This window comes from Eleutherodactylus coqui, chromosome 1 (assembly GCF_035609145.1).
Source record: "Eleutherodactylus coqui strain aEleCoq1 chromosome 1, aEleCoq1.hap1, whole genome shotgun sequence".
Lineage (NCBI taxonomy): Eukaryota > Metazoa > Chordata > Amphibia > Anura > Eleutherodactylidae > Eleutherodactylus > Eleutherodactylus coqui.
Genome location: NC_089837.1, coordinates 250,311,492 through 250,332,326, shown reverse-complemented (window position 1 = coordinate 250,332,326; position 20,835 = coordinate 250,311,492).

Genomic DNA, 20,835 nt, shown 5'->3' with positions numbered 1-20,835 from the left:
TTCCATGGGATGGTTGTGATGACGCAAAATGGGCCGTGTCCGTGTGATATGGATGTTTGATGACCACTATGGCGGAGATGTGATTCCAGTGAGGCTTACTACACCTGTTAAAGGTAATAATAATTTTAAAATATATATAAATATGGAAAATTGTATATCTGTTTTATGCTTGATAAAGGCGCTATGGGCACAGAAATGCATTGCACAGACAATATTGATACTTTTATGTGACTGTTTTATTTTCTAATGTAATTTTACCCCTGCTGGTGGAGATATTAAATACTTCAAGATATCAACTCTTTAGAGCCCGGGAATTGTTTAGCGCTGCTGAGGCAGTGCTATTTTTCTTTTGGTTTTCTAAACGAAATATTTAGGATTATCGCATATTTCTACATATCATATACATGTGTTTATGATTAAACAGGTGATCTGTAAATATTAGGACATTTGGAAGTATATACCCAAAACATGGTTTCTTTTTAACAGAAAAACACAGGTTTATGTACAACTCCAAGCCAAAAAAGTTGGGATGCTGTGTAAAAGAAAAAAATAATGCAATGATTTGGAAATCAAACATAACCATATACTGTATACAAAAGAACACATATTAGCAGTTGAACATTAGACATTTTCCATTTCATTTTTAAAAAATTAACTAATTTAAAAAAATTGATGCCAGTAACACATCTCAAATAAGTTTGCACAGCGCCATGACTACCAATGTGTAGCATCCCTTCTTATTTTTACAACAATCCCTAAATGTCTGCGAAGTGAGGAGGACAACTGTTCTAGTTTGGAGAGAGGAATGTTGTCCCACTCTTGTCTGATGTAGGATTCTAGCTGCTCAACAGTCCTGTTTTTTTTTGCTGGATTTTTTTTCATAATGCACCAATGTTTTCTATTGGTGAAAGGTATGCAATAGCCAGTATGTAGTGTATATGCGCTCCTGTCCTTGTGGGAAAGCATATGTAGGAAAAACATCAAAAACAGTAAAACAAACTGAATGAAGACGGGTTAGCAATTAGGTTCTATGCAAAGAGCCAACTGAGGCAGGAGGAACTAAAACAGGAACAAAGGGAACATTTTGGTGAGATGCGTGTGGCATGCCACTTCTTTGAAATGAGTAACAAAGTATATGATTTTTCCTCCCCCCTTAAAAAAATTGTAACTCCTTTATTTATCCATCGACGTCGCTGTTTGAGGGCTTGTTTTTTGCGGGAAGAATTGTAGTTTTCAATGGTGCTATTTAAAGTACCATATAATGTACTGAAAAACTTTTTAAAAATTCTAAGTTGAGTAAAATGAAAAAAAAAAACAACATTCCGCCATCGTTCAGTGTGTCTTGTTTCTACGGTGCACAATTTGCAACAAAAACGACATGATAACTTTATTCTATGGGTCAGTACGATTGCTACGATACCAAACTTGTATAGTTTTTTTTTAGTAAACTAATTTTTTTCAATTATTTTCTGCGGGATTTCCTAAAGTTTCCATTAGTACTAATTTGGAATACATCCGACTTTTTAATCGCTTTTTATTGCGTTTTTTTCTGGGAGACAGGGTGACTGAAAAAGTTCATTTCTGACGGGTTTTTTTCAGACGATGTTCACTGTGCTGGGTAAATAATTTGCTACTTTGATAGAGCGGACTTTTACGGACGCGGCGATACCAGATATATATTTTTATTTTATTATTTAGATTTTTTAATTATAGATATGGCACTTTATTGATCTTTTTTTTTACTTTACATTTAAGTCCCCCTGGGGGACTACAATATTCGATGCTTTGATCAATCCTGCAGTATGATCACTCCTGCATAGTGCAATTTCACAGGCAGCCTATCAAGCCACCCCACGGGGATGGCTAGATAGGCAGTCACTCAAAAAAGCCTTCTGGATTTATAGTTTGGACACAGTTGTCCGTAGAGGTCTAAATAAAGTTTATAGTTTATAATCTGAAGGTGTACCCATAGATTGGAGAAATGATCAGATTTGTGATAGTTCAGTGAAACATCATTATCAGCATTTAAAATCAATTATTTTTATTTAGGAAGATGAATTTTGTCAAACTATATTGATTTTGTTATTTTTAATCCAACTATGTCTTAGATTTCCTCAGACGTTATTACTTCTAGTCCGTTTACTTTATTAGTCACACTTCTAGCATCAGTCACTATACAATTTAGAACGTTTTGGTTATTTTTAATATTACAGTAGCCTACCCGTCACGCGTTGCTGCGAAGACAGACAGACATACATTCGTTTTTATATATCTAGATAACAACCAATCACAGCGCAGATTTTTTAGGTTACCTCAGTGGTATAATATATAACCAATCACAGCGCAGCTTTGATGTTACCTCAGCTTTATAATATATAACACCCAATCGCAGCACAGCTTATATGTTACCTCAGCAGTATAAAATATAACAACCAATCACAGTGCAGCTTTCATGTTACCTCAGCGGTATAATATATAACAACTAGAGATGAGCGAACGTGTTCTTAACGAACACTTACGCTCCCGGACACCGGCTTTGCCGAGGACTTCAGTGTCCGCGCGTAAAGCTTCGGGGGGCGCCTGGGGGCGGGGAGAGGCGCGGCGGTGCGGGCGGCAGCAGCGGGGAACAGGGGGGAGCCCTCTCTCTCTCCCTCTCCCCCCCCACTCCCCGCCGCACCCCCCCGCGCTGCCACGGCGACCCCCGAACTTTTTTCGCCCGAGCACGGAATTGCTCGCAAAGTTCGGTGTTCGGGCGAAAAGGGGCGGAGCCGATCACGTTCGCTCATCTCTAATAACAACCAATCACAGCACAGCTTTCATGTTACGTCAGCAGTAAGAGAAATAACAACCAATCACAGCGCAACTTTTATTCTGCCTCAGCAATATAAAAAATAGCAACGAATCACAGTGCAGCATTGATTTTACCTCAGCGGTATAATATATAGCAACCAATCACAGCGCAGCTTTTATTTTACCTCAGCATTCTCAATATCCAGCAATTTTCTTACGAAACGTTCGGCGGATGCATTATTTTGTAGTTGAACACGCATCCCGGGCATAACTGTCGACGACGCTCGCACGCACCCCACCTATCGTAGGATAGTTGTACTATGCCAGTAATCTTCCCAGGAGTGTACACAACAACTTCCCATTAACTTTTCCTATTTATAACATAATCAATGCTCGTGCCAAATTTCACGTTTCTATGACACCGGAAAGTGAGAATTACATTCCGTACGTAAAATTTGGACGCTCATTCTTTTGTGCATAGAATTGAATAATCGAGTTGGGACCCATTAGCTTTTCCTATTTATGACATAATCAATGCTCGTGCCAAATTTCACGTTTCTATGACACCGGAAAGTGAGAAAATTACATTCCGTACGTAAAATTTGGACGCTAATTCTTTGGCGCTTCGAATTGAATAATCGAGTTGGGACCCATTAACTTTTCCTATTTATGACATAATCAATGCTCGTGCCAAATTTCAAGCTTCTATGACATTGGTAAGCGAGAAAATTAGATTCCGTACATAAAATTTGGACGCTAATTCTTTTGCGCATAGAATTGAATAATCGAGTTAGGACCGATTAGCTTTTCCTATTTATGACATATTCAATGCTCGTGCCAAATTTCGAGTTTCTATGACATTGGGAAGCGAGAAAATTAGATTCCGTACGTAAAATTTGGACGCTAATTCTTTTGCGCATAGAATTGAATAATCGAGTTGGGACCCATTAGCATTTCCTATTTATGATATATTCAATGCCCGTGCCGAATTTTAAGTTTCTATGTGAGAAAATTACATTCCGTACGTAAAATTTTGACGCTAATTCTTTGGTGCATAGAATTGAATAATCGAGTTGGGACCCATTAGCTTTTCCTATTTATGACATATTCAATGCCCGTGCCAAATTTCAAGTTTCTATGTGAGAAAATTACATTTCGTTCGCAAAATTTGGACGCTAACTTTTTTGCGCATGGAATTGAATAATCGAGTTGGGACCCATTAACTTTTCCTATTTATGACATAATCAATGCTCGTGCCAAATTTCACGTTTCTATGACACCGGAAAGTGAGAAAATTACATTCCGTACGTAAAATTTGGACGCTAATTCTTTTGCGCATAGAATTGAATAATCGAGTTGGGACCCATTAACTTTTCCTATTTTTGACATATTCAATGTCCGTGCCAAATTTCAAGTTTCTATGTGAGAAAATTACATTCCGTACGTAAAATTTGGACACTAATTCTTTTGCGCATAGAATTGAATAATCGAGTTGGGACCGATTAGCTTTTCCTATTTATGACATATTCAATGCCCGTGCCAAATTTCAAGTTTCTATGTGAGAAAATTACATTCCGTACGTAAAATTTGGACGCTAATTCTTTGGCGCATAGAATTGAATAATCGAGTTGGGACCCATTAGCGTTTCCTACTTATGACATATTCAATGCCCGTGCGAAATATCAAATTTCTATGTGAGAAAATTACATTGCGTACGCAAAATTTGGACGCTAACTTTTTTGCGCATAGAATTGAATAATCGAGTTGGGACCCATTAACTTTTCCTATTTATGACATAATCAATGCTCGTGCCACATTTCACGTTTCTATGACACCGGAAAGTGAGAAAATTACATTCCGTACATAAAATTTGGACGCTAATTCTTTTGCGCAGAGAATTGAATAATCGAGTTGGGACCCATTAGCTTTTCCTATTTATGACATAATCAATGCTCGTGCCAAATTTCACGTTTCTATGACACCGGAAAGTGAGAAAATTACATTCCGTACGTAAAATTTGGACGCTAATTCTTTGGTGCTTAGAATTGAATAATCGAGTTGGGACCCATTAACTTTTCCTATTTATGACATAATCAATGCTCGTGCCAAATTTTAAGTTTCTATGACATTGGGAAGCGAGAAAATTAGATTCCGTACATAAAATTTGGACGCTAATTCTTTTGCGCATAGAATTGAATAATCGAGTTGGGACCGATTAGCTTTTCCTATTTATGACATATTCAATGCTCGTGCCAAATTTCGAGTTTCTATGACATTGGGAAGCGAGAAAATTAGATTCCGTACGTAAAATTTGGACACTAATTCTTTTGCGCATAGAATTGAATAATCGAGTTGGGACCCATTAGCGTTTCCTATTTATGATATATTCAATGCCCGTGCCAAATTTCAAGTTTCTATGTGAGAAAATTACATTCCGTACGTAAAATTTTGACGCTAATTCTTTGGTGCATAGAATTGAATAATCGAGTTGGGACCCATTAGCTTTTCCTATTTATGACATATTCAATGCCTGTGCCAAATTTCAAGTTTCTATGTGAGAAAATTACATTTCGTTCGCAAAATTTGGACGCTAACTTTTTTGCGCATGGAATTGAATAATCGAGTTGGGACCCATTAACTTTTCCTATTTATGACATAATCAATGCTCGTGCCAAATTTCACGTTTCTATGACACCGGAAAGTGAGAAAATTACATTCCGTACGTAAAATTTGGACGCTAATTCTTTTGCGCATAGAATTGAATAATCGAGTTGGGACCCATTAACTTTTCCTATTTATGACATATTCAAAGCCCGTGCCAAATTTCAAGTTTCTATGTGAGAAAATTACATTCCGTACGTAAAATTTGGACACTAATTCTTTGGCGCATAGAATTGAATAATCGAGTTGGAACCCATTAACTTTTCCTATTTATGACATATTCAATGCCCGTGCCAAATTTCAAGTTTCTATGTGAGAAAATTACATTCCGTACGTAAAATTTGGACGCTAATTCTTTGGCGCATAGAATTGAATAATCGAGTTGGGACCCATTAGCGTTTCCTATTTATGACATATTCAATGCCCGTGCCAAATTTCAAGTTTCTATGTGAGAAAATTGCATTTCGTTCGCAAAATTTGGACGCTAACTTTTTTGCGCATGGAATTGAATAATCGAGTTGGGACCCATTAGCGTTTCCTATTTATGACATAATCAATGCTCGTGCCACATTTCCCGTTTCTATGACACCGGAAAGTGAGAAAATTACATTCCGTACATAAAATTTGGACGCTAATTCTTTTGCGCAGAGAATTGAATAATCGAGTTGGGACCGATTAGCTTTTCCAATTTATAACATAATCAATGCTCGTGCCAAATTTCAAGTTTCTATGACATTGGGAAGCGAGAAAATTAGATTCCGTATGTAAAATTTGGACGCTAATTCTTTGGTGCATAGAATTGAATAATCGAGTTGGGACCCATTAGCTTTTCCTATTTATGACATAATCAATGCTCCTGCCAAATTTCATGTTTCTATGACATCAGGTAGTGAGAAAATTACATTCCGTACGTAAAATTTGGACGCTAATTCTTTTGCGCATAGAATTGAATAATCGAGTTGGGACCCATTAGCTTTTCCTATTTATAACATAATCAATGCTCGTGCCAAATTTCAAGTTTCTATGACATTGGGAAGCGAGAAAATTAGATTCCGTATGTAAAATTTGGACGCTAATTCTTTGGCGCTTAGAATTGAATAATCGAGTTGGGACCCATTAACTTTTCCTATTTATGACATAATCAATGCTTGTACCAAATTTCACGTTTCTATGACATTGGGAAGCGAGAAAATTAGATTCCGTACGTAATATTTGGACGCTAATTCTTTGGCGCTTAGAATTGAATAATCGAGTTGGGACCCATTAGCTTTTCCTATTTATGACATAATCAATGCTTGTACCAAATTTCATGTTTCTACAACATCGGGAAGTGAGAGAATTAGTGGAAATGATGGAAATCGAGCGATCTATTTGGGGGGGTCGTAACTGTCGACGACGCACGCACGCGCGCCATTTATCGTAGCATAAATGTATTATACCTATAATCTTCCCAGGATTGTACTCAACAAGTTCCCAAAGTTTCATGGCGATCGGATGAATGGTGTAGTAGCGCATAAAGGACAAACAGACACGCACACAGACAGACAGACACACACACACGCATACATTCAATTTTATATATAAAGATTAGAGATGAGCGAGCACCAAAATGCTCGGGTGCTCGTTACTCGGGACGAACTTTTCGCGATGCTCGAGGGTTCGTTTCGAGTAACGAACCCCATTGAAGTCAATGGGCGACCCGAGCATTTTTGTATTTCGCCGATGTTCGCTAAGGTTTCCTTGTGTGAAAATCTGGGCAATTCAAGAAAGTGATGGGAACGACACCGCGACGGATAGGGCAGGCGAGGGGCTACATGTTGGGCTGCATCTCAAGTTCACAGGTCCCACTATTAAGCCACAATAGCGGCAAGAGTGCCCCCCCCCCCTCCCAACAACTTTTACTTCTGAAAAGCCCTCATTAGCATGGCATACCTTAGCTAAGCACCACACTACCTCCAACAAAGCACAATCACTGCCTGCATGACACTCCACTGCCAGTTCTCCTGGGTTACATGCTGCCCAACCGCCCCCCCTCCCCCCCACAGCGCACACCAAAGTGTCCCTGCGCAGCCTTCAGCTGCCCTCATGCCACACCACCCTCATGTCTATTTAGAAGTGCGTCTGCCATGAGGAGGAACTGCAGGCACACACTGCAGAGGGTTGGCACGGCTAGGCAGCGACCCTCTTTAAAAGGGGCGGGGCGATAGCCCACAATGCTGTACAGAAGCAATGAGAAATAGAATCCTGTGCCACCGCCATCAGGAGCTGCACACGTGGGCATAGCAATGGGGAACCTATGTGCCAAACACTATTCATTCTGTCAAGGTGTCTCTGCATGCCCCAGTCAGACCGGGCTTTTTAATTCATAGACACAGGCAGGTACAACTCCCTATTGTGAAGTCCCTGTCGACCGACAGCATGGGTGGCTCCCTGGAACCCACCGGCGATACACAAAAATATCCCATTGCATTGCCCAACACAGCTGAGGTAGTAATGTCGTGCTTAATGCAGGTGGGCTTCGGCCCATACTGCATGCCCCAGTCAGACTGGGGTTCTTTACAAGTGGACACATGTAGGTTAAACTCCGTGTGCACCTACAGCATGGGTGGCTCCCTGGAACCCACCGGCGATACACAAAAATATCCCATTGCATTGCCCAACACAGCTGAGGTAGTAATGTCGTGCTTAATGCAGGTGGGTTTCGGTCCACACTGCATGCCCCAGTCAGACTGGGGTTCTTTACAAGTGGAAACAGATGCATTTATAATTCCCTGTGGACCCACAGCATGGGTGGGTGCCAGGAAGCCACCGGCGGTACATAGAAATATCCCATTGCATTGCCCAACACAGCTGAGGTAGTAATGTCGTGCTTAATGCAGGTGGGCTTCGGCCCACAATGCATGCCCCAGTCAGACTGGGGCTCTTTAGAAGTGGACACATGTAGTTACAACTCCGTGTGGACCCACAGCATGGGTGGGTGCCAGGAAGCCACCGGCGGTACATAAATATATCCCATTGCATTGCCCATCACAGCTGAGGTAATGTCATGTTTAATGCAAGTGGGCTTCGGCCCACACTGCATGCCCCAGTCAGACTGGGGCTCTTTAGAAGTGGACACATGTAGTTACAACTCCATGTGGACCCACGGCATGGGTGGCTCCCTGGAACCCACCGGCGGTACATAAATATATCCCATTGCAGTGCCCAACACAGCTGATGTAACGTCAGCTGTAATGCAGGTGGGCAAAAAATTAGTTGGATTACACTGTAGGCGAGGGCCCACAAAAATTGGTGTACCAACAGTACTAATGTACCTCAGAAAAATTGCCCATGCCCAACCAAAAGGGCAGGTGAAACCTATTAATCGCTTTGATTAATGTGGCTTAAGTGGTAACTAGGCCTGGAGGCAGCCCAGTTTAACGAAAAATTGGTTCAAGTTAAAGTTTCAACGCTTTTAAGAGCATTGAAATGTATAAAAATTGTTTAGAAAAATTATATGAGTGAGCCTTGTGGCCCTAAGAAAAATTGCCCGTTCGGCGTGATTACGTGAGGTTTCAGGAGGAGGAGCAGGAGGAGGAGGAGGAGGAATATTATACACAGATTGATGAAGCAGAAATGTCCCCGTTTTGGATGGTGAGAGAGAACGATGCTTCCATCCGCGGGTGCATAATACGTATTGCTTAGGTATCGCTGCTGTCCGCTGGTGGAGAAGAGAAGTCTGGGGAAATCCAGGCTTTGTTCATCTTGATGAGTGTAAGCCTGTCGGCACTGTCGGTTGACAGGTGGGTACGCTTATCCGTGATGATTCCCCCAGCCACACTAAACACACTCTCTGACAAGACGCTAGCCGCAGGACAAGCAAGCACCTCCAGGGCATACAGCGTGAGTTCAGGCCACGTGTCCAGCTTCGACACCCAGTAGTTGTAGGGGGCAGAGGCGTCACGGAGGACGGTCGTGCGATCGGCTACGTACTCCCTCACCATCCTTTTACAGTGCTCCCGCCGACTCAGCCGTGACTGGGGAGCGGTGACACAGTCTTGCTGGGGAGCCATAAAGCTGGCAAAGGCCTTGGAGAATGTTCCCCTGCCTGCGCTGTACATGCTGCATGATCTCTGCGCCTCCCCTGCTACTTGGCCCTCGGAACTGCGCCTTCTGCCACTAGCGCTGTCGGATGGGAAGTTTACCATCAGTTTGTCCACCAGCGCCCTGTGGTATTGCATCATTCTCGAACCCCTTTCCTCTTCGGGAATGAGAGTGCAAAGGCTCTCCTTATACCGTGGGTCGAGCAGTGTGTACACCCAGTAATCCGTAGTGGCCAGAATGCGTGTAACGCGAGGGTCACGAGAAAGGCATCCTAACATGAAGTCAGCCATGTGTGCCAGGGTACCTGTACGCAACGCATGGCTGTCTTCACTAGGAAGATCACTTTCAGGATCCTCCTCCTCCTCCTCCTCTTCCTCCTCCTCAGCCCATACACTCTGAAAGGATGACAGGCAAGCAGCATGGGTACCATCAGCAGTGGGCCAAGCTGTCTCTTCCCCCTCCTCCTCATCCTCCTCATGCTCCTCCTCCTCCTCCTGAGCGCGCTGAGATATAGACAGGAGGGTGCTCTGACTATCCAGCGACATACTGTCTTCCCCCGGCTCTGTTTCCGAGCGCAAAGCGTCTGCCTTTATGCTTTGCAGGGAACTTCTCAAGATGCATAGCAGAGGAATGGTGACGCTAATGATTGCAGCATCGCCGCTCACCACCTGGGTAGACTCCTCAAAGTTTCCAAGGACCTGGCAGATGGCTGCCAACCAGGGCCACTCTTCTGTAAATACTTGAGGAGGCTGACTCACACTGCACCGCGCAAGTTGGAGTTGGTATTCCACTATAGCTCTACGCTGCTCATAGAGTCTGGCCAACATGTGGAGCGTAGAGTTCCACTGTGTGGGCACGTCGCACAGCAGTCGGTGCACTGGCAGTTTAAACCGATGTTGCAGTGTCCGCAGGGTGGCAGCGTGCGTGTGGGATTTGTGGAAATGTGCGCAGAGCTGGCGCACCTTTCCGAGCAGGTATGACAAGTGGGGGTAGCTTTTCAGAAAGCGCTGAACCACCAAATAAACACATGGGCCAGGCATGGCACGTGCGTGAGGCTGCCGAGCTGCAGAGCCGCCACCAGGTTACGGCCGTTGTCACACACGACCATGCCCGGTTGGAGGCTCAGCGGCGCAAGCCAGCGGTCGGTCTGCTCTGTCAGACCCTGCAGCAGTTCGTGGGCCGTGTGCCTCTTATCGCCTAAGCTGAGTAGTTTCAGCACGGCCTGCTGACGCTTGCCCACCGCTGTGCTGCCACACCGCGCGACACCGACTGCTGGCGACATGCTGCTGCTAACACATCTTGATTGCGAGACAGAGGAGGAGGAGGAGGAGGAGGAGGGTGCTTTAGTGGAGGAAGCATACACCTCCGCAGATACAACCACCGAGCTGGTGCCCGCAATTCTGGGGGTGGGTAGGACGTGAGCGGTCCCAGGCTCTGACTCTGTCCCAGCCTCCACTAAATTCACCCAATGTGCCGTCAGGGAGATATAGTGGCCCTGCCCGCCTGTGCTTGTCCACGTGTCTGTTGTTAAGTGGACCTTGGCAGTAACCGCGTTGGTGAGGGCGCGTACAATGTTGCGGGAGACGGGGTCGTGCAGGCCTGGGACGGCACATCGGGAAAAGTAGTCGCGACTGGGAACTGAGTAGCGCGGGGCCGCCGCCGCCATCATGCTTTTGAAAGCCTCCGTTTCCACAAGCCTATACGGCAGCATCTGTAGGCTGATCAATTTTGCAATGTGCACGTTTAACGCTTGAGCGTGTGGGTGCGTGGCGTCGTACTTGCGCTTTCGCTCAAACTGTGGCGCTAGCGACGTCTGGACGCTACGCTGAGAGACATTGCTGGATGGGGCCGAGGACAGCGGAGGTGAGGGTGTGGGTGCAGGCCAGAAGACGGTAGTGCCTGTGTCCTCAGAGGGGGGTTGGATCTCAGTGGCAGGTTGGGGCACAGGGGGAGAGGCAGTGGTGCAAACCGGAGGCGGTGAACGGGCATCGTCCCACCTTGTGGGGTGCTTGGCCATCATATGCCTGCGCATGCTGTTGGTGGTGCCTCCCCAGCTGATCTTGGCGCGACAAAGGTTGCACACCACTGTTCGTCGGTCGTCAGGCGTCTCTGTGAAAAACTGCCACACCGTAGAGCACCTTGACCTGTGAAGGGTGGCATGGCGCGAGGGGGCGCTTTGGGAAACAGTTGGTGGATTATTCGGTCTGGCCCTGCCTCTACCCCTGGCCACCACACTGGCTCGGCCTGTGCCCACACCCTGACTTGGGCCTCCGCGTCCTCGCCCGCGTCCACGTCCTATAGGCCTACCCCTACCCCTCAGCATGGTGTATTACCAGTGATGTGATTTCCCAGGCAGGAAAGAAAGTGGCGCAAGCCTGCAGCCAAAATACAATTTTTTCCCTTGTTTTTCAAAGGACAAGCCACACTGCATGTATTCAATGAATACTACTAAGTTTAATAACTGTGTTGTGGCCCTGCAAATGTGTCAGAGAACTGCAGTGATGCAAAGTTATTGGCTCCAGCAGATCAGGGATTTCCCATGCGGGAAAAAAATTGGCGCAAGCCTGCAGTAAAACGTAGCTGGCTGCGTCTGATTTTTTTTAACGTTCTGCACGCAGCACACACGTACCCAGAGCCCTGGGGACTGTCAGAGGCAGGCGAAATAGAATTTTTTCCCTTGTTTTTCAAAGGACAAGCCACACTGCGTCTATTCAATGAATACTACTAAGTTTAATAACTGTGTTGTGGCCCTGCAAATGTGTCAGAGAACTGCAGTGATGCAAAGTTATTGGCTCCAGCAGATCAGGGATTTCCCATGCAGGAAAAAAATTGGCGCAAGCCTGCAGTAAAACGTAGCTGGCTGCGTCTGATTTTTTTTAACGTTCTGCACGCAGCACATACGTACCCAGAGCCCTGAGGACTGTCAGAGGCAGGCGAAATAGAATTTTTTCCCTTGTTTTTCAAAGGACAAGCCACACTGCGTCTATTCAATGAATAATGTATGTCTTCTGGCCCTGCCTACACAATTCTATCCCTGTAGTATTAATGCCGGGTGCAATGGTCTGCACAGCCGGTTTTGAGAAAGAAAAAAAAAATATGCAACACTGCTAACAGCAGCCTGGACAGTACTGCACACGGATAGATGTGGCCCTAGAAAGGACCGTTGGGGTTCTTGAAGCCTACACTCACTGCTAACACTCTCCCTGCCTAACCACCATTTCTGTCCCTATTGCAGGGCGCAATGCTCTGCAGATCCAATTTTGGAAAAAAAAAAAAAAATACAGTGCTAACACAGTACTGCACACTATTAGATGTGGCCCTGAGAAGGACCGTTGGGGTTCTTGAAGCCTACACTAACTACTAACGCTCTCCCTACAGCAGCTCCAGCACGATACCACTGTCCCTCAGCTAACTCACAAGGCATGTGTGGCGAGCCGCGGGAGGGGCCGACTTTTATACTCGGGTGACATCTGATCGCCCCAGCCACTCACAGCAGGGGGGTGGTATAGGGCTTGAACGTCACAGGGGGAAGTTGTAATGCCTTCCCTGTCTTTCAGTTGGCCAGAAAAGCGCGCTAACGTCTCAGAGAGGAAACTGAAAGTAACCGGAACACCGCGTGGTACTCGTTACGAGTAACGAGCATCCCGAACACCCTAATATTCGCACGAATATCAAGCTCGGACGAGTACGTTCGCTCATCTCTAATATAGATGTATCCTTTCTAACTGTTCTGACAGTTTTAACTGTACTAACACCACCCACTGCTCCATCGCCATTTCCATTACTTAATCCCAAGTCACAGTCTACACTGTCTTTCCTCCTATTTCTCCGATTGCCCTCCTCCAAGTGCCTAGTTTAAACACTCCTCCAACCTTCTAGCCATCTTCTTTCCCAGCACAGCTGCATCCTCTCTACTGAGATGCAACCCATCCCTATGGTAGAACCTGTAGCCAACAGAAAAGTCAGCCCAATTCTCCAGGAACCCAAACCTCTCCTTCCTACACCAACTCTGGAGCCACTTGGTTACCTCCCTACCTCCCTAATCTCCTGCTACTTTTCTGGTGTGGCACGTGGTACAGAAAGTACTACTTTGGAGGTCTTCATCCTAAGCTTATATCCTAGTTCCCTGAAATCGTTTTTAAGGACCTTCCACCCACCTCTAACTTTGTCATTGGTGCCAATGTGTACCATGACCGCTGGATCCTCACCAGTCCCTCCTAGTAATCTGTCAAGCTGATCCACGATGTGTTGAATTAGAGTGCAAGGAGAAAAAACACACCATTCAGCAATCCCGGCCTTTGTGGCAGATCGCCTTATCTGCCCCATAATAATGGAGTCTCCCACTATCAGAACCTTTTTTGCCTACTCTACACTCCTATTCTCCTTCTTACTAGAGCAGACATCTCCCTGCCAGTCAGCGGCCATATCATGCTGCAGCAGTGCTAATCCTGTAATGGATTCCATGTTGCCAATGGACTTCAGTGTTTCAACCAATTCATGTAGATCCAGGATCTGGGCTTCCAAATGTGCAACATACTCACATCTCGTACAGTAGTATGCACCCTTGAACGGCTGTCAACTATGGAGCACATTCTAACTGGGGAGCCGATAGATTAGATGAAAGCAGTATATGCAAAAATTCTAATTGATAAATAGTAATTGAATACAAACGACTTTTACATAGTCCATGACTCCAAAATCACTAATCCCAAGTCACACTTATGACACAGTACAGTTATAAGACAGCATGGCATGCTTTGAGAGGTCTGTAAAATCACTTTTTCCTTCACTCTCATGGAAATGAATTGCAATTTCTGCGAGAAAAAATTGCAGCATTCTGTATTTTGCTGTGGACTCTGTGCAGACAGCCTCCATTCAAGTCAATGGAGGCCATCCAACCCGCAGCCTATCCACAATTCACATTGTGAATAGGCTGCTGCATCATTGCCTAGTGAAAAAACAAATATTAAAAAAAAAACTGTACTGCACATGACTGACGGCAAGCATCTACTGCCATCCGCAGTACAGGAAAAGAAGATATGTGGGGTCGCGGACCGGGGTCACAGACGGATTTTGCTGCGGCAACCTGCATGCAGAATCCAGATTGTTCCCGTGAGCTTGGCCTTAGCTTTAGATTGATATAGCACTTACCTTTGGCGCTTCTGCTCCTCCTCTGTTAGGAAGTATTTTAATGTTCAACCTCTCTCTCATTGGGTATCATACAGCTTTATTGATGAATACACAAATGACTTTGTGTATGATATAAATTTATAAAGTCTATAAAACACTTTCAAATTTTCAATTTATATTTATTTTTATCTTCAAGCATTTTGCCAATTCTATACATGATTGCAGATTCCATTTTTGGAATGCAATATACTTTCATATGGTATGTAATATGTACAAATCATTTACAATTTTAAATCATAACTTCTGTGCATTACAAGTGTGCTTTAGTGATTAAACATTTTTTCAGCATAATTTCAGCAATGCTTTTCATCACTTGATGCATAGTTTTCTCTTGTGCTTGCTAAAAAGTGAAAACAAGTAGGCATGATTAATAAGTAGATATGTATTTTTCATAGTAGAAGGACTCATTTATAATTTTTTCCATCATCATTTTCTCTCTCATCTATCAAAAACTGTTTTTTCTAACCTTATGAAGTAAAACAGAGAACATTAGCTAAAGGAATTGTATTATATAAAAAGATACTATCAGACCAAAGGAGCATTTTTTTAATTTAGTTTGTGTTGACACAGATTTCTATCAGCTATCACTTTTCTCTTATCATACTGATGAAATAGAATTTGTGCTGTGAATAAAAACTAAAATCGGAGCTTAGCTATATGTCATAGTCATGAAATGTTCTATCTGTCATCAGTGGAAACGCTTATTTACTTTCAATGTTTTTCACTTGCAACAGAAAGACAGTTATGTCCTGTTTTATTGTTTTGATGTGTCATTTGGTACTAGCAGAGAGAAGCATACATCTTTTCTTAGTATTTTAATGATTGTCAAGCTTATCCGTATAACCAGAACACTATGACATGCAACAGTATTTACAATAAATAGTTTCTAACAATATTCTCCCATTGACAGTTTTAGGCTGTGTTCTACATAACAGATTTAGTGCAGTTTTGAATGTTTTATTTTATTTTATCAAAACACCTGGAATTGGATTAATAAAACTAAATAAGTATAATTATTTCCTGTATACGCTACTGCATAACGGAATGTGAGGAGGAGGTGGCATTACAAGGCCAAGACAGCATGACCAGGACCCGCTATAGTCTGTGTGGGAAGCACGTTAGCGGGCCCAGGTTCAGGTTGGGTTCCGGGCCTCCACCGTGGATTTTGCCTCCATGGGCAAAATCAAACCTTCAGATCTGACTAAGAGCCACTGGACAAAAGTAAAGCCACAGAATAAAAGGAGAAGCGACAACAGCTATGTGGAAAAGCTTGTATTTTCTGAGACAAGAGGGGCATTTGATAGCAATGAAAAGGATATTCTAGGAACTAAAAGTTGGCACTCCTCCTCATCTCAAACAGAAATATGGAAAGGCTTCATTCTTATGTTTTCTGTTGACCATTGCAAAGTGTTAGCAATGCAAGTTTCTGGCTATACCACTCATCTTTGTCAGGAATTCCCAAAGATGATCACAAGTAAAGGCCTCATCAATCAGTCCAAACTCAGTCCGGGAGTATGTGGATCTCAGCTGGCCTGCTTTCACCAAGGATATGTGCCTGCTGCTACTCTGTCACCGCGATGGGAAAACGTAGTGCACCCATACTATGCACTGACTCCTGTAATATTACTGTCGCAAAGGTAGAAGCTGACCCCACTAACAGTTATGTTGCAGAAGAAGTCTAGGGAGACCTCAGTAACATTTCAGTAGTAAGTTAGTATCATTAAAGACAGACCCCTGTAACATTTCCGTTGCAGCAGTATAGGCATAGCCCAGTATTAGTAACATTTCATTTGCAGCATTATAGACAGACCCCAGTAACATTTCAGTAGCAGCAGCTTAGGCAGAGCCCAGTAACATTTCAGTACTAACAGTATAGACAGACCCCAGTAACATTTCATTTGCAGCAGTATAGCCAGAACCCAGTAACATTTGATAAGTAACAGCATAGACAGACCCCAGTAACATTTAATTTACAGCAGTATAAACAGACCCCAGTAACATTTCATTTACAGCAGTATAGACAGACCCCAGTACCATTTCATTTGAAGCAGTATAGACAGACGACAGTAACATTTCATTTGCAGCAGTATAGACAGACCCCAGTAACATTTCAGTAGTAACAGTATAGACAGACCCCTGTAACATTTCAGTTGCAGCAGCGTAGGCAGAGCCCAGTAACATTTCGGTAGTAACAGTATAGACAGACCCCTGTAACATTTCATTTACAGCAGTATAGCCAGAACCCAGTAACATTTGAGTAGTAAAAGCATAGACAGACCCTAGTAACATTTCATTAGCAACAGTGTAGGCAGAGCCCAGTGACATTTCAGTAGTTGGAGTATAGACAGACCCCAGTAACATTTCATTTGCAGCAGTATACACAGACCCCAGTAACGTTTCAGTAGCAACAGTATAGACAGACCCCTGTAACATTTCCGTAGCTGCAGTATAGGCATAGCCCAGTATTAGTAGCATTTCATTTGCAGCAGTAAACACAGACCCCAGTAACATGTCGGTAGTAACAGTATAGACAGACCCCAGTTACATTTCATTTACATCAGTATAGACAAACCCCAGTAACATTTCATTTGCAGCAGTATAGACAGACCCCAGTAACATTTGAGTAGTACTAGTAACCGTATAGACAGACGACTGTAACATTTCCGTAGCAGCAGTATAGGCATAGCCCAGCATTAGTAACATTTCTTTTGCAGCAGTATACACAGACCCCAGTAACATTTCAGTAGCAACAGTATAGACAGACCCCAGTAACATTTCATTTGCAGCAGTATACACAGACCCCAGTAACATTTCAGTAGCAGCAGTGTAGGCAGACCCCTGTAACATTTCAGGAGCAGAAGTATAGGCAGACCGAAGTAACATTTCTGTCGCAGGCAGACCCGGGTGACATTTCTGTAGCAAGAGTGTAGGCCAACCCTTGACACATTCGTGTACCATGAGTGTAGGCGAAGGCCAGAAAAATTACTTGGATTACAGTATAGACGAGGGCCCAAAAAATTGCTGTACCAACAGTACAAATGTTCCCCAGAAAAATTGCTCAACCGAGAGGGCAGGTGAAGCCCAATAATATTTTAGCTTACTGTGTCTTAATTTGTAACTGAGCCTGGAGGCAGCCCTGTTAAAAAAATTGGTTCATGTTGAAGTTTCAATGCTTCAGTTAGAAACGTCGAAATATTGTTAGACAAAAGTTATATGAGCCTTTTGGGCCGCAGAAAAATTGGCAGTTCAGCATGCTGACAGGATGTTTCAGGAGGAGGAGCAGGAGGAGGAGGACTAATATCATAGACAGATTGACAAAGGTAAATGTTCCTTTTTTTACAGTGATAGAGAAGAGTGCTTTTATCTGCGGTTTCAGCGAAAAGATTGTTTAGGTACCGCTGCTCTCCGCTGGTGGAGAAGATAAGTCTGCGGAAATCTAGGCTTTGTTCATCTTTATGAGTGTAAGCATGTCGGCACTGGCAGTTGACAGGCGGGTACGCTTATCCGTGATGATTCCCCCAGCTGCACTAAACACCCTTTCTGACAAGACGCTAGCCGCAGGGCAAGCCAGCACCTCCAGGGCATACAGCGCGAGTTTGTGCCACGTGTCCAGCTTTGACACCCAGTAGTTGTACGGAGCAGAGGTGTCACGGAGGACGGTGGTACGATCGGCTACGTACTCCCTCACCATCTTTTTACAGTGCTCCCTCTGACTCAGCCTTGACTGGGGAGTGGTGACACAGTCTTGCTGGGGAGCCATAAAGCTGGCAAAGGCCTTGGAGAGTGTTCCCCTGCCTGTGCTGAACATGCTGCCTGATCTCCGTGTCTCCCCTGCTACTTGGCCCTCGGAACTGCGCCTTCTGCCGCTAGCGCTGTCAGATGGGAAGTTTACCATCAGTTTGTCCACCAGGGCCCTGTGGTATAGCATTACTCTCGAACCCCTTTCCTCTTCGGCAATGAGAGTGGAAAGGTTCTCCTTATACCGTGGGTTGAGCAGTGAGTACATCCGGTAATCCGTAGTGGCCAGAATGCGTCTAATGCGAGGGTCACGAGAAAGGCATCCTGACATGAAGTCAGCTATGTGTGCCAGGGTACCTGTATGCAACAAATCGCTGTCCCCACTAGGAAGATCACTTTCTGGATCCTCCTTCTCCTCCTCCTCCTCCTCATCCTATACAGGCCATACACGCTGAACAGATGAGAGGCAAGCAAGATGGGTACCCTCTGCAGTGGGCCCTGCTGTCTCTTCCCTCTCCTCCTCCTGAGGCTCCTACCCCTCCTCCTCCTCTGCCTCCAAAACGGGCTGAGATATAGACATGAGCGTGCTCTGACTATCCAGTGACATACTGTCTTCCCCCATCTCCTGTTCCAACCGCAAAGCATCAGCCTTTCTGCTTTGCAGGAAACTTCTCAAGAGGCATAGCAGAGGAATGGTGACGCTAATGATTGCAGCATCGCCGCTTACCATCTGCATAGACACCTCAAAGTTTCCAAGGACCTGGCAGATATCTGCCATCCAGGCCCACTCCTCTGTAAAGAAATGAGGAGGCTGACTCCCACTACGCCACCCATGTTGGAGTTGGTATTCCACTATAGCTCTACGCTGCTCATACAGACTGGCCAACATGTGCAGCGTAGAGTTCCACTGTGTGGGCACGTCGCAAAGCAGTCGGTGCACTGGCAGATTAAAGCGATGTTGCAGGGTCCACAGGGTGGCAGCATCCGTGGAGGTCTGACAAGTGTAGGTAGCTTCTCAGAAACCGCTGAACCACCAAATTAACGACGTGGGCCAGGCATGGCACGCGTGTGAGGCTGCCGAGCTGCAGAGCCGCCACCAGGTTACGGCCGTTGTCACACACGACCATGCCCGGTTGGAGGCTCAGCGGTGCAAGCCAGTGGTCGGTCTGCTTTGTCAGACCATGCAACAGTTCGTGGGCTGTGTGCCTCTTCTCTCCTAAGCTGAGTAGTTTCAGCACGGCCTGCTGACACTTGCCCACCGCTGTGCTGCCGCGAGACACCGACTGCTGGCGACGTGCTGCTTACACGTCTTGATTGCGAGCTAGAGGTTGCGTTGGAGGAGTAAGGTTTAGTGGAGGTGGTATACACCGCCGCAGATACCTACACCGAGCTGGGGCCCGCAATTCTGGGGATGGGTAGGACGTGAGCGGTCCCAGTCTCTGACTCGGTCCCAGCCTCCAGTAAATTCACCCAATGTGCCGTCAGGGAGATATAGTGGCCCTGCCTGCCTGTGCTTGTCCACGTGTCCGTTGTTAAGTGGACCTTGCCAGTAACTGCATTGGTGAGTGCGCGTACAATGTTGCGGGAGATGTGGTCGTGCAGGGCTGGGACGGCACACTGGAAAAAATAGTGGCGACTGGGCACAGAGTAGCGCGGGGCCGCCACTGCCATCATGTTTTGGAAAGCCTCACTTTCCACAAGCCTGTACGGGAGCATCTCCAGGCTGATCAATTTGGCTATGTGGACATTTAAAGCTTGAGCGTGCGGGTGCGTGGCGGCATATTTGTGCTTTTGCTCCAACGATTCTCTTAGCGGCAGCTGGACGCTGCGCTGAGAGACATTGCTTGATGGGGCCGAGGACAGCGGAGGTGAGCGTGTGGGTCCAGGCCGGGAGAGGCTCGTGCCTGTGTCGTGAGAGGTCGGTTGGATCTCAGTGGCAGGTTGGGGCCCAGGGGGAGAGGCAGTGGCGCAACCCAGAGGCGGTGAACGGCCTTCGTCCCAACTAGTGGGGTGTTTGGCCATCATATGCCTGCGCATGCTGGTGGTGGTGAGACTGGTGGTGGTGGCTCCCCGGGTGATCTTGGCGCGACAAGGGTTGCACACCACTGTTCGTCGGTCATCCGCGGTCTCAGTGAAAAACTGTCACACCTTTGAGCACCTTGGCCTCTGCACGGTGGCTTGGCACGAGGGGGTGCTTTGGGAAACAGCTGGTGGATTATTCCTGCCTCTACCCCTGGCCACCCCACTGCCTCTTCCAACCTGTCCTGCGGCTGCAATTGTCTCCCCCTCTGAAGACCTGTCCTCAGTTGGCTTATCACACCAGGTGGGGTCAGTCACCTCATCGTCCAGCGGCTCTTCCTCCAAATCCTCTGT